The sequence below is a fragment of the Diadema antillarum genome, unplaced genomic scaffold, assembly GCF_040938485.1.
Source record: "Diadema antillarum isolate AM-2024a unplaced genomic scaffold, OU_Dant_1.0 seq00000193_RagTag, whole genome shotgun sequence".
NCBI classification, from domain to species: domain Eukaryota; kingdom Metazoa; phylum Echinodermata; class Echinoidea; order Diadematoida; family Diadematidae; genus Diadema; species Diadema antillarum.
Window position 1 is genome coordinate 3,191 of NW_027271256.1, and position 15,742 is coordinate 18,932.

Here is a 15,742-nt window from a genome sequence, read left to right on the forward strand (position 1 = left end):
TGCCCTATAGTATCTTTTTTTGACAGACAAATCAAAATCAAAAGGGGTATTGTAGACCCAGTAAAACACCCTTTCTTTAACATAATGTACTCAATACTCCACTCCACAATACTTATAATTCTATTAATATATTGTATGAAATGCATCAAATCTAATACAGGTAATAAGGCCACTAGTAAACGGCATGCTTTTGAGGTGGTTCCTCGTACAGGGTGACCCCACCCTATTTCTTTCCTTACAAAGCTGGTCAGTTATTGGCGTTAGATGGCGGTATTCTTCTCCATCGAAAATTCGCTGCGGTAACTCGGGCGAGTCATCAACCTGTGAAAAAGAATGAAAGGACGCGTCATCCTCTGCTGGTATCAGCGAATGCATCTCAGCCCATTCAGGAACCGAGTACTAGTAATGCACGTACGTATAGTATGTACAGTAGTCTATGTATGTAACGAACGGTGGTGGATTCGTGTGTCTGACGCGAACGCCCAGGATCCTACCTGCAGCCTCAGTGGGGTAGGAAAGTTATTAATTTTGGTGAATTTCCGTGACTATTTTTATGGATCAACCCTTGACAGTTGGGAATAATTAAGCTGTCAGTGATACGAATGTAAGTATGGCTTCCTCACCTGTTTCGAGAGTTATAGACGAGTGGAAATACGTGTATGGAAACGAATTTGTGTGACTTGTTGATGAATGTATAAATTTCATTTTCACTTCTGTGTGTGTGAGAAGCGCTGCAGGTTCGTTGAGTGCAGCTGCAAGTGTACTAGTAATCGGTATGTGATAACGTACGAGTAGGCGCTGGGTGGTGGTGCGTGTGATAACCCTGAAGTCATTTGATTTGATATGATGTGAGCTTGCATATTCTTACCTAATGACTGAAAACTTGAGTTCAACATAAGAAGAATGTTAAGGATCCTGTGCAGCGTTGGTTGTTGGAAGCACTTTCCATATTGAAACAATTCCTAGTAGACATCTACTAGCTGTAGGGTAGTAAGTAGCTAGTAATTTAGTATAGCTTGTGCTGTGCAGCCTAAACCCTCAATCATCATGCATTGCTCAGTTAAAACAGACCTCACTCACAGCTCACCATGCACCACAGCTAAAAAGATAGAATATAGGGCCCTACAGGCCTGGAATTTATCTATTTGTGGCTAAATAGAGTAGATCATGGTGCTCACTCAGTGTCAGTGACAGTTGAGTCAGTGCACGTGCAGTGATTCGTGTGGCAAGTGTTAATAGGTCACACATGCAGCGAAATTGAACCACTTTAGGGTCTCGAAAATATGATATTTTAACAACTAGGGACAGGGACTCTAGATCTTCTACTAGTTGTAGTCTGGATGTCCCAATTTGACTTACGATTAGTTAATATTGCAGAACATGCAGGGGTTCCTGATCCTGATTGTAACGTTGGGTCTCTTTCGATCTGACGTTAGCAGAAAAATCTGTCTATCCGGAGGAGTCTTTTTATCATTTTGTTTTACTTTTACGACTGCTCCATAGAGTCCTCTAAAGGAGGGAATTCTGAAGCCAGACGCAGTCTCTGCGGAATGAAGTATCTTTCCCTGATGATAAAATACAAGTGTATGGACCAATCTTTTGGTCAACTTTCGATCTTGTCTAAATTCCTATGACTCGGAGCATGATGAGTGCCCTTCAAATGCATGCATGGCAGATACTGGCACTACATAATTAATTAAAGAAGCCATCATCATCATCATCATCATCATTGCCACCATAGATTCTATTATGTTCTTACAATTTAGTAGTACAGGTTGTAGATATGCACTTTGTATGTAACAAACTAGATCTACAATTGTAAATCACTCTGGCTGTTTGGGGTCGATTGTTTATCAAGTGAGATCAATTGTTTATCAAGTGGGATAACATATTTTATTTTTAATGCACAGGTTTTTTTGGGACTCTAGCAGTCTAGGTTTGTGACCCCAAGGATATTCTGTAATGCCACATCTGATGTGCCAATACTTCCTGCTTGAACCATAAGCACAATGTACTACAAGTTAGATCTAGTAGAGATCTACAGCTGTAATGTGGAATACCAAAGTACATGTGAACCAAGGCGTGAAAAGGGAAGTGACAGTATCATTGTAGAGTTGTAATAGGAGTGTGGTGGATATTGAATGGATCAGATGACAGTGAAAAGAAAAGAGGAAAAAAACTTTTACTCTTGGTGTCTTGTTCAGAATGTCAAGATTTCTTGTTGTTTTTGTTTTTAACCCTGTGAAGGCAGCATTTTTTTTTCTTCATATTTTTTTAGTATTGATAATTATAGACTGTCGAAGCCTTCCCACCCCGAAAAACAAATGTCTCAACACATCAGTGAAAGTTTGGGGAAAATCAGACAATCCGTTCAAAAGTTATGAATTCTTTGAAAGCATCTGTGCAGTCACTGCTGGATGAGAAGACTACTACAGTGTATGATGTCACATGCGTATATATATTAAAGGATGTAAGGAAAAATAAAAAGAGAATTTCACAAAACTTCACTTTTTAGCTCACCTGAGCCAAAGGCTCAAGTGAGCTATTGCGATCGCCCTTCGTCCGGCGTCCGTCGTGCGTCGTGCGTCGTGCGTCGTGCGTCGTGCGTCGTCCGTCGTCCGTCGTCCGTCGTGCGTCGTCCGTCGTGCGTCGTGCGTAAACTTTTTACATTTTCATCTTCTTCTTGAAAACCCCAAGACCGATTTTCATCAAACTTGGCAGGTAGCATCCCTAGAAGATTAGAAACTCAATTTGTTAAAATGGGCACCATGCCCCGCCCAGGGGGCCCCCAGGGGGGCCCAAACCCCCCAAAATTAAGGAATCTGTAAAAATCTTCTTCTCTAGAACCAGAAGTGATAGAGCTAAGTTAATACTATGAGTTAGTACATTGATGACTGTAGTTTCAAGTTTGTTCATGGCAGAATCAGGGGTGCCCCCCTTGGGACCCAGGGGAGGGGGGTGGGGAAGGGTTCTAATGGGGCCTAAATTGTACATTTTCATCTTCTTCTTGAGAACTCCATGACCCATTTTCACCAAACTTGGCAGGTAGCATCCCTAGGGGGTTAGGAACTCAATTTGTTAAAATGGGCACCATGCCCCACCCAGGGGGCCCTCAGGGGGCCCAAGCCCCCCAAAATTAAGGATTCTGCAAAAATCTTCTTCTCTAGAACCAGAAGTGATAGTGCTTAGTTAATACTATGAGTTAGTACATTGATGACTGTAGTTTCAAGTTTGTTCATGGCAGAATCAGGGGTGCCCCCCTTGGGACCCAGGGGAGGGGGTGAGGAGGGGTCCTAATGGGGCCTAAATTGTACATTTTTATCGTCGTCTTGAGAACCCCATGACCCATTTTCACCAAACTTGGCAGGTAGCATCCCTAGGGGGTTAGGATCTCAATTTGTTAAAATGGGCACCATGCCCCACCCAGGGGGCCCCCAGGGGTCCCAAACCCCCCAAATGAAGGAATCTTTATAAATCTTCTCTAGAATCAGAAGTTATAGAGCTGAGATAATACTATGAGTGAGTACATTAATGACTGTAGTTTCAAGTTTGTTCATAGGAGATCCAGGGGTGCCCCTCTTGGGTGGGGGGGGGGGGGGGGGGGGGTGGTTGGAAGGGTCCAAATGGGGGCCTGAATTGTACATTTTCATCTTCTTCCTGAAAACCTCATGATGGATTTTTGTCAAACTTGGCACGTAGCATCCCTAGGGGGTCAGGATCTCAATTTATCAAAATGGGCACCATGCCCCACCCAGAGGGCCCCAGGGGGCCCCAATCCCCCCAAATTAAGGAATCTTAAAAAAATTGGGCCTTTATTGTACATTTTCATCTTCTACTTGAGAATGCCTGGTCAAATTTTGGTGGAGCTGTAAATAATTTAGATTAGTGACTGCGTGAAAGGTGAACTTGCGATACTCAGGTGAGCGCTAGACCCGCGGGTCTCTTGTTAGATAAAGTGCAGATTTCTTCAACTTGTTACTGACGTATGGTAAGGGTTATTATTCCCCCTGCCTTCTGAAAGAGAGAAGTCAAGTGTTCTTTTGTTATGTGAGAAAAGTGAAAATATGTTGATATTTCTTTATTCTTTCTTTATATCGTTGTACACATGTGACATCACAAGCAAATTAGTAGTCTTCTCATCCAGCCGTGACTAAGCAGAAACTTTAAAAATTCATAACTTTTGAACGGATTGTCTGATTTTCCTCAAGCTCTCACTGATGTGTTCTACTAATATTGCTGCACTCACTCAACCCACATGTCTATGAAGGTGAACTTGTCCTTTAAATATCTTACTGTTTTTGACACAGACACACATGTTCTGCATTATTTGACAGTCTTGAATTGACATACAAATGCACTGCTGTGTAAGACTGTGAATACACAGTAATACACGTGTATCTCTCCCAGTCTCATCCAACCGTCAGTCTGGCCCAGGATTAATTCATTCTGTCCTGGCATAAATTATGGTGTAACAGGGTACATGTACATGTATGTCTAATACACATAGTACATACAATTTTGTAAGGTTGTATATTTGTGTCATTGTATGTCACGTCTCAGCTGTACATGTGTCACACGTACTGTACATTGCACACATTTAAGGTATGAAGCACATGCTAAAATTTGATGCCACACTTTTGCTTGATATGTATAATGCTTGTCTGTTGGGCCATCACAGTGAAAGTTACCCAAACAAGTACAATTTGTACAAGTAGCACTATACTGTAAAAATGGATATTTTCGCGCGACTAATTTTTCGCGCTCGGCCCAGTAAAAAGAGTTTCGCGTGCTTTTTATTCCGTGGAATCAAGACAGTAAATACAGGAACATAATGACATGCAAAAATATTTGTGTGCTTTTATTTTTGCACTAGTTTCTGGTTACGCGAAATGTGCGAAAATTTCCACTTTTACAGTACTTCACTTTACTGGCCAATGAAAAGCAAAAGCTAGGTCAGGAGTCATGCAGCTGGGATACAAACAAGCAGCAGTATACAGTTTGCTCAAATTGCAATGAACTGTGCTTGCCTGAACTAGCAGGCTTCTACAAATCCACTTGCCCACTTGCCTTGGACAACTCAAACTCATTGTTAGGCAAGCAAAACATACTTTATAGATGTACACACTTGTTGATCAACCCATTGAAGACTAAACGTACATTGTACATCTAGCCCTAAGTATACTCAGGCAGGTTTCTATGGGAAATGTAAACAAAATCTTCGTCAATCCTTTTAAATAATGAGTAAAGGTATGGGACCCCAGTACATTCCCATTTAGGCAAACTAAGGTTATCCTGTGTACAAACACATGGCACAAACAGTGTATGGAGATACTGATAGAATTTTTAAAATCTATAATCAACAGTGGTAATAGTTGCTATGATAACACATTTTGCTGTCATCATCTCTCTAGTATTGAAGGTCTTTTTAGAGGTGCATAGTAAAAGGAATATTAGAAATAAAAAGAACTATTAGGAACAGGCATCTGCATACATAGTGTATGGTATTTTTAAAAAGAACTGTCTTCCAATTTTGGTTCAACTTTTTTTTTCCAGAGTGTTGTGTTAGCTTATATAATATTAGAAGTTTTTGGCAAGCATACATTTGTAGATGATGGCCTTATCTGGTCAGACACGCACCTGAAATGATTCACAAAGCTCCAGACATGTTCATGTGCACACTTTCCCTTCCCACCTTTTTGCAGCTCTTACCATTTTAAAGTACAACTCGACTCAAGTTTACAATTGGCTTGAACTGAATAGAGTAAAATCAAAGAAGTTTGGTTGCAGTCTCATCAAAATCATGCAAAAGATAGACATTCATGCAAAGAGATGATAATGATATTGATTGCTTTACAGTGTATGAAGCTCCCCCTCATTCATTTTCACACAAACCTTCACTATTTTTCTACTTTGAAAAAGTAAAGTGAAAATGCATAAAATTAAAATGTTACATGTATTGTTGTGTCGCAATAACTTTGCTACACTTGTACACGTAGTGTATGATGACTTGTTTTCAGTTTATTTTTGTGGTCGGGCTGTACAGTAGCTGTGGTATACTGACGCTAGCCATGATACAGTATGTATTGTAAATTTATGCAATGACAAGATGATGACATAATTACCGTAAATAGTGGTCGATAACTTGTCCCACGTACACAAGTGGTCACAGCCAATGCCACTGAGTGGTGACAGCAATTTTAAAGCTTAAAAAATGCCAGAACTGCCACAACGATTGTATCTTACTCATGTATGTCTGATTTTGATGTACATTTGATGTACAATGGGACTTCTTTGCTAATATTCTGTCCACTCGTTGATATGCGATTCGTTTGAAATCGGCGCAAATGTGTCGGAACAGCCAGTGGAGTTGCTCTTTAAAGGGTGTGAAGAGTGTACATCCATGTGGCATGTGCTGGCTCGTCGGCCAACTCAGAGTCAGCTGTTTCGCCCCCAGCTCCTTGTTTGCACGAGGCGGAATGCATTAACGAGCATTCCTTGTGGTCAGCCAAAGATCGGGGGAAGAGGAAACATCCCTGGCCCATCAGTTAATTGCTGTACCGACACCTTCCTCCCACATAGTTCAATCCAGATATTATATGCCTCCAACGAGAGCCAAGACTTTTAGAAATCTCACCTTCAAGCTGCCTAGTCTCTCTGAGTCTGCAGGAGTTTTCTTGAAAACTTTCTCCTTACCAGTAAATATACAATGTAGGGCAGTCCAGATAATAAGTCAGTTCGGAGATAGCTCATTTGCACATGGGTACAAATTTATGACCTTTCATTTTTCTCAGTTGGTTAGGCAAGCTTCAATTAATTCAGAGCAACATACATGTATTAAATGCATCAGTTTGCCCAACATAGAGATTTTAATAGGAACTCAGATTCAAACAAAGAATGAACCTGCATAGATCAAGTGACCAGAATGGTTCGTCAGTCTTAAGGAAGCATCTGTTTCAGTGTGCTTTATTGAATGCATTATTATTGTTTTTTTGTCCCCGCCGAACGAGTTCGAGCAGGGGACTATGAAACGGGCTCCGTACGTGTGTGTGTCCGTGTGTCCGTCCGTGTGTCCGTCCGTCCGTGTGTCCGTGTGTGCGTCCGTGTGTGATCAAAATCTTCAATTTGCTACTTCTCTGTCATTTATGAGCCAATTTTGATTCTGTTTGCTTTATATGATAGCACTACATGGGAGCTTTGAAACTTTTACACAGAATTTCAGTCGTGACCTTTGACCTTGACCTTTGACCTATATTGTACATTTTGCTACAAAATGCTACTCCTTCGCCATTTCTGACCCGATTTCGATTCCGTTTGCTTTATGTGATGGCACTAGGTGAGGGCTTCAAAACTTCTACACAGAATTTTGACCTTTGACTTCTTTGACCTTTGACCTTGATTTTTTGACCTACATTGTACATTTTGCTACAAAATGCTACTCCTTCGCCATTTCTAACCCGATTTCGATTCCGTTTGCTTTATGTGATGGCACTAGGTGAGGGTTTCAAAACTTCTACACAGAATTTTGACCTTTGACTTCTTTGACCTTTGACCTTGATTTTTGACCTATATTGTACATTTTGCTACGAAATGCTACTCCTTCGCCATTTTTAACCCGATTTCGATTCCGTTTGCTTTATATGATGGCACTAGTTGAGGGCTTCAAAACTTCTACACAGAATTTTGACCTTTGACTTCTTTGACCTTTGACCTTGATTTTTGACCTATATTGTGCATTTTCCTACAGAATGCTACTCCTTCGCCATTTCTAACCCGATTTCGATTCCGTTTGCTTTATGTGATAGCACTAGGTGAGGGCTTCAAAACTTCTACACAGAATTTTGACCTTTGTCTTCTTTGACCTTTGACCTTGATTTTTGACCTATATTGTACATTGGCTACAAAATGCTACTCCTTCGCCATTTCTAACCCAATTTCAATTCCATTTGCTTTATGTGATGGCACTAGGTGAGGGCTTCAAAACTTCTACACAGAATTTTGACCTTTGACTTCTTTGACCTTTGACCTTGATTTTTTACCTATATTGCACATTTTGTTACAAAATGCTACTTCCGGCGGGGACATATGTTACGCACCGCGTAATTTCTACTTTTCCTTGTTTTTTTTTCTGTGAACATTGCTACAATGTACACACAAGTACATTTTTTGTACATACAGTGTACACTGTACATGTACCAGGCTTGCTTTTGGACCTGGATAGGGTTTACTGGCATTTTTAGCAAAATTATTGTGAAGTCCTGATTTGCAAAAATGATTTGACTTAATACAAAACAATTATGCTGTATGAATGAATGCAGTGTCAACAAAGCAGTGCAAGTTTGAGCAAAATTAAAGGTACATTGTATGCAATGCATTATTACACATATGTACAAATTGTACCTTAGCCAACATTAAATCTTTCAACTGGGCGTGTATTGCATTGAGGCTATGGGAACTTGAAGCATCAGAACCAAAGGATGAAAAGCAGTGTTGATAATGGAATGTTCAAAGGTCACCTGGGGTGGTAATATTCAATGTAGAATAATTATGTATTGTTGTGTGACTACAATGTCACATTATAAGTGTGCAGCATACTCCGCAGACAAATATTACAAGTGCCAAACTTCCTTTTCCAACTTCAAATTTTATCCAGAAGAAGTTTTCGGCATGACTTCCTTCAGTTTTACCACTTGAGGAATTTATGACTAATACATCCTGTGTGAGGAAAGGAAATTTATCCCTATTTAGAAATAAAATGAAGATCATATTTTGCTTCAGGATCGTTTTCCGTGCATTTGAATATCATCATGCAGCTCAGCAGTGTGTTGAAAATTTTCTGAGATTTACAGTAACAACCACTGCGTGAAACAGAGCCCGACTCGGTCGATGGCTTGCCAACTTCACATTCATGCATTTTGCTGAAACACACAACTGAGTACAAACCAATGAATTGCAGTACACATGTCACAGTACATTCAAAATGTCATATACAGTAGCCATGAGTAGTAAATGTCACATCAAATTTTGCAACTTGGCTGTACTTTGGTTCTTCCAATGTACTTCTGTAAAAAGTTAGATGGATCAATAAAAAACTTTTCCAAAAGTGCTCATGTGTAAATGGTCTCTAAATACTGTGGGACACAGTACAGCTGTAGGTACTATAAAAGTAAGATCTACTGTATACGCCAAATATTTCGTGAAGTTTTTATTTTCGCGGATTTAGCGAGTCAGCTGCAATTCGCAAAATTAAAAACACATGACAATATTGACTCCGATCCCAATATGAATAGGATGTACTAGTACACATTTCTGCGTTCAGTAAAGGACTCCACTGTCGCGAATTTCACCACTCGCGTGTGAAGTTTGCTGTAGATATCAAGTCTGTTCAAAGGATAAATTTTATGTTGTACTCGTCCGTATTTGTGTTTCACCGTGTACATTCACAGTACGTACACAATGTACATCACAGTGTGTATGCTGTCATAGTACAGTTTGTACATCTGCATGATTGTATTGAAAAAAAAAAGAGCAGGAAATGTATTAAAAGATAAATAATCAATAGACAAGAGGAAGCAGGAAAGTTTACAACTTTGTATGTAGCATCTTGAAGCTGGTGCGACAAGATGACGCGTGCCCAGTTCCTGTATCATTTGAATTCATGGCGAGTATCCTGTGGACACTCCAAAGTCGCCGCTCAAACATGTCAGAGACTCCAACTCTCCAGTTTTCGACGGGAGATCTCCCGCCGAAAACCCATTTTTGCAAAATCTCCCATTCTCCCGTTTGAGATTTAATTTCTCCTGCCCTGGCTCTTTGTCTCCCGTTGGAAAGGATTTCTTGCATATTTCTATCGTATGTTGAAAAAATAAGCCTTAGATAGCACCAGAGAGCATCTAGAACCCTAGGAATTTCGCGCTTCGCACACATCAACTTGGAGTCTCCCGTTTGCTCGGGGTTTCAGTCAGGAGAATCTCCAGATCAGAAGGTACTTTGGGTTGGAGTCTCTGACATGTTTCAACACGCAGGGTTGAATTCAAACTGATACATCTTCCCAAGTGCTGGCACTGTATGTACATAGCCATATTGTACATGTACATGTACAGTGTAGGCTGTTTTCACCCACTCCCACATACGAAAGGGTTTTTGCTGCAAAATTCATCTTAAATCATTAAATTGGCAACTCTAAATTTCACTGAATATCTTATTTTGCAGAAGTTTATACAACTGTACATTGTAGCTGCAATTGATGAAGTACCCTACATTAATTGTGTATAAAACTGGAAATAAATACATTGTACAAGAAAAGTTGCCGATTTGATAGAAAAACACAGAAGAACTTTATATCTTTATAAGATGTGTTGCCATTACAAGAATCGGTCATTAACCCATTGAGGACAGACTGATTTTGCTACAACACTCATTTTCCATAGACACCTGCCCGAGTATACTCGGGACTCGTCCTCCATGGGTTAATAGCAATTACCCTCTTTATATCAAAGGATAGGCTGATTTTGCTATTACATTTCCCATAGACGGCTGCCTTCGAGTATTGTATCATGTACTCAGGACTAGTCTCTAATGGGTCAAGAAACTTTTGAAAATTCTACCACCCCCCCCAAAAAAAAAAAGTCTGAAACAAAAAGTTGTGTCTAACCAACAAGCAGCACATATAAAATAAAAGGGAATATTTACATTACTTTAATAAAGAACCACAAACAACAAATTTTAAAAATGATGATAGAGATCATTGAACTACGCGTGTACATTAAACCGTGGGACTAGACAAGTTACAATTTTGAAAATTGTGTGCTTGAGAACTACAGAGACCAAATAAGAAATGAGTACAACGTGTACGTGTACATCGCAAATCCTATTTCAATAAGCAGCAAAGTTCAAAGCAGTTTTCCATTTGAGAGGCAAATTGATAGCTTGAATACACATGAAATTTTACAGAAAATAAAGCCATCATTAGATACCATGGTATTTTGCAGTGCGACAGAGGCTTGCCTGCTGTAGCAGAGCATAATGTGTTTCTTTATGCCTATGTAACTCTACATGTATATCAAGCATTTTATGTAATGGGAAACCGATACAATATGTTCTGTGCCTCAAGGAGGGAAGATCTACAGAATGTACAATTGTATTCATTCTGTTATGCTCTGGTTTTGACTGGTGGCTTGCATTTTTGTCTGCGCGTGAGTGTATGTGTTCATTCTAGCGTGTCAGAGGATTAAGGTATGTAGCATGTATTCGTCTTTAATAGTCGCTGAGACTCTAGTTTAAAGACTTTGGCCGTGTTTGTGCTTCCCCTTTTCGGGCCGGAATCAGCGTTTTGAAACGTGATTAGTGCAACACGCTGTTGTGTTCATGCTCACTTCGATAGAAACGCAGATTCAAAACGCCGATCCAAAATGCACAAAAAGGTGCATTTATGATCGACGTTTCTGACTAATCACGTTTGACGGGGAAGCATGAATGCAACAGCGTTTCTAAACCCGTTTAGAGTGATGTCATCTTAACGCCTTTCCGGTTCACGTGAAAAAGCGCACGCCCGGCCAGCCAGCTAGCTAGCTATTAAGTTCTCTGAGATTTAAGCATTTTATGACATTTTATAACATGTATGTAGTCCTTATAAATAATTCTTGCCAGCAAATCCACCTGACCGTAAGCCTGGCATTTGGCAGTATTGATAAAAGTTTGTTGATAGTCAATGCAGAATGAAATGAATATACTTCCCCAAGTGTTAATTGATGAACCATTCTGGTCGACGCAGGTTCATTCTTTGAACATGATTAATGAATTCCATAAATTGTTACATCGGGCAAGCTTGTAATGCATTAAATGTTCCTTTGACCCCGTTTACAGTGCAGGGCTGGGCCGAGCCCGGGCGGAGCCGCGGCCGAGCCCGGCCTCAATTGCAATACTCGGCCCCGCAATTTTGTCCGCTTGCAGTGCCGGGCTTTTAATTCAAACCTTTCAATATTTTGTTGTAGTGGCACTCTGCTTGTAAACAAACGACTATTATTGGTAGCGCGCCGGTCTCAATTTGGTACCGCATTGGCCCAGTTTGCATTTACATTTGTACAGTGAGAAAAGGCCGGGCTCGGCCGCGGCCGAGCCCAGCCTTTTCACCCACTGTAAATGGGGTCTTTGAGAATGAGTGAAGTGCCTGTAAACCAACTGAAAAAAAAAGATACATTTTGTAGACCCTAGATAGATTAGTATGCAGAGAATTGTGATACAATGTAATCCTGAGTCCAGTACATTCAAGTTGTGAAAATAGATCTTTGTGAAATTCTGTAGAGCAAAATAAAAAAGCATTCAGCCCCTGTGGAGTCCTTGTGTACATTGCTTCAATGTTATTGTGCTACAAACTGTAGGACAATGGAGGTCAATTAATTATTCTTACTACAAACTGTAACCGTTACCTTTAAAAAAAAAATGCGTTATGGAATCTCTACCCTCATGATCAAACAAATCTAGAAAGCAGTGGTTTCGTTCACACAGTAGAGCTTGTTCTCAGATTACACTGCTGCCCTGCATGCCTCCTTTTGTTGCAGGTTGTGATGAGTGGGCAGACTTCTCACGTGTGAACACACTGGGCAGCAGGTCTGTGATATGTTGTTCAGGCTGTAAAACCCATCGTGACACCAATTTGTCACAACCGGGCACAATCGATCCTCCATTTTACCTCCATTTTCTCCTCGGCAGACAGAGCAGCCGTGCTGATTACTCCTTCATTCTACTAAGGCCAGGCATTAATACGTTGTAAGAGCCTGGACTAACAAGTCTAGGCATACCACGAAGGTCTGTCCAAGAACTTGATGGGGGTGTGTTCATACACATGCATCATTTATTTATTTATTTATTTATTTTTTGTTCAAGGCTGCGCCCAGAATATTGAAGGCGAACCTAAAAGTGGTAGCACTGAATGTGGACAGGATCTGGAAATGGATTCTATTACGAAAACACAAAGAGTTGAAATAGTTGCAACTGATTGACAAATTGCCCGACATCGATGTAAATAATCACTGAATTATTCTTATGAATGTGGAACATTTATATGATACAAAGGGCTATCTCCTTTAGGTTTACCACATATTTGTATACCTTGGTAAAACAAAACTGTTGAGTCACTTGGGTTGATCCTGCAACCGCCTGTAGCATGCAATTGTAAATACTACGTAAATTCTGTCCTGTTTGCATAAATACCCGTGGTTCATACTGTGTACACAAGTTATTGTCTGGGCAGGCAGATGTTGAGCTAGGGGGGGGGGGGTGGGGGTGGGGCAGGAGAAGATCATATCGAGTGGAATGAGGAAGTGAACATTGTTTTTGTTTTGCAAAGTTGTCATGGAGTAACAGTCACCACCGTGGGGAGCATTATATTAAGTTTATTTCCACATTTCACATCAGGCGTTAAAACAACATTGATAAAACACATACATAAAAAAAACCCAATACTGAACTTATAAATGATAGTGGAGGAAACACAAAAAACACACATAAGAGGCTTGTTCATAGTGATCCCCTATTGAATTTAAAGATACCACGTTTTGATTTACAAACATGGTCACATTTTTTTGTGGTAAATCTACAGAAACTTCCTCATCCTGTATTGAAGAATCAATTTATTCAAAGTTTCAATACAGTAACCTCCAACATCGGAGGAATGATGTACATTATGTAGGCCTACCTAGAATGAGGCGTCTTTATTTTTTTCTGACAAATTTGCTCTCAACCAATCAGACAGGGATTCCTGTAGCTTATTACAGTTTGTCAGATAAAAAAAGAATAAATCTGACAAAATGCATCTTGATACCCCCACCCCCAACTCAGATATTAATTACTTAAATAGGCTGTCTCCCAGCTACGTATAATAACCTTAATCGCAGTAATACATCTTGTGTGCTTTATGTACTCTATGCTATCCCTTCTCTTTGCAAGAAAAATTCTGGTTGTGAAGGCCCTTGAACAAGACTATGACAAGGTGGACATGGCAAACAACAGTGTGAACACATTTGGACTGCCCTCACACAAGGCCTTTTTCCCAGGTCTGTGTGGACATAAATAATGTTTCTGGCTATTAGGGAAGGGGGGGGGGGGGGGCATGTCTTGATAGTGATGGGTCACAGAGTACATGAAGGGAGGGTGATAGTCTTCTTCCCAGGCTGATTGATTAGTTTTTATCTGTTTCAGTCACAACAGATTTTGAAGTGTACCAAAACCCTGAAAATTAAGTTTCGGTGCAGCTAGTGTACAAAAAGCCCCCATAATTCACTTGTGATAGCCCATGAAATCTAAATCAGATCATATCTCAATATTAATTTGTGCTCTCTGTAAGTCCCGGTACTAATGTGTGCGCATTCTACATGTAGGCCTACATGTAGCAATACGTGTATATTTTTAATGAATAGGGCCTAATATTAAAGGACAAGTTCACCTTCATAAACATAAGGATTGAGAGAATGTAGCAATATTAGTAGAACACATCAGTGAAAGTTTGAGGAAAATCAGACAATCCGTTCAAAAGTTATGAATTTTTGAAGTTTTTGTGCAGTAACCGCTGGATGAGAAGACTACTGCAGTGTATGTATAACTTAGATGTCACATGCGTACAACAATATAAGGAAAATATAAAGAGAATTTCACAAAATTCCGTCTTTTGAAAAAAGTACACATTCCCCTGACTCGTTACCGACATATGTTATGGGTAATATCATTCCCCCCGCCTTCACAAAGAGGTAAGTCAAGTGCTCTTTTATTATGCGAAAAAAGTGAAAATATGTTGAATTTTCTTTTACATTTTCTTTATACTGTTGTACGCATATGACTCACAAGCTGTAGTAGTCTCCTCATCCAGCAGTTCCAACACAAAAATTTTAAAAATTCATAACTTTTGCATCGATTGTCCAATTTTCCTCAAACTTTCACTGATGTGTTCTACTATTATTGTTGCATTCTGTCAATCCTTATGTTTATGAAGGTGAACTTGTCCTTTAAGAATTAAGATTCCATGACGATCGGTTAGCTGACCATGCACGCATTCTATCACTATTTTTCAAGATGTATTTGGGAAATATGTTGATAGTGCGATCATTTGATTGAAAGACTCAGGTGAGCAGGTGAGACTAGTCTATTTCAAGTTGTTTTTGTTTTTGTATACTCTTTTTTAAAATTTACATTTAAACCCCCATAAATAAAAATCGGAGTGCCCAAAATTGTGATGTTTTGCAGAGAGCACGTCTCAGTAGCAAACGTCATTACCGTACTCAGGTTACTGGTACACTGGTACTGGTTTAATAGAGTTGTGTTGAAACATTATGTACAAATCACATAGCCTTGTGGAACAGCAGTATGAGGAGTTTGCACAGTCTTCGTCACTATATGTAATAATTACTGTAATACGAGGAATGTTCGTGTGCATTTTAATTTCGCGAATTTCGCGAGAGTCAAGATTCGTGAAATTAAAATGCACTTGAAACTTCTTGTCTACTACACTATACCCATTGAATGTTGGAGGCAACTCGCAAAATTTTTATGTCGCAAAAAAGGCCGTTGGCTCCAATTTGCGAAAATTTCATGCCGCGAAAATATTGTGTTTTACAGTTGTATGGTATGGTGATGAACTGCTACATCTCAAGATGCATGCTGAATATTAGCATGCCTATTCAAGCTCAAGGTGCTTTGGAAGTTGTCAAAAGCAGTTTGTCAAAGGTGACTATAACGTCAATGTGTACACATG

At 39.9% G+C, this 15,742-nt stretch overlaps 1 long non-coding RNA gene across 1 annotated transcript in view; it reads left to right on the top strand.

Annotated features, from left to right (window-relative positions):
• Positions 1–454: 454 nt before the first annotated feature.
• Positions 455–15,742, top strand: part of LOC139728693 (uncharacterized) — a 56,138-nt gene continuing 40,850 nt past the window's right edge. Inside the window, exon 1 of the long non-coding RNA XR_011710823.1 lies at positions 455–604. This is a non-coding gene — a long non-coding RNA (uncharacterized lncRNA). The remainder of the gene's footprint in view (positions 605–15,742) is intronic.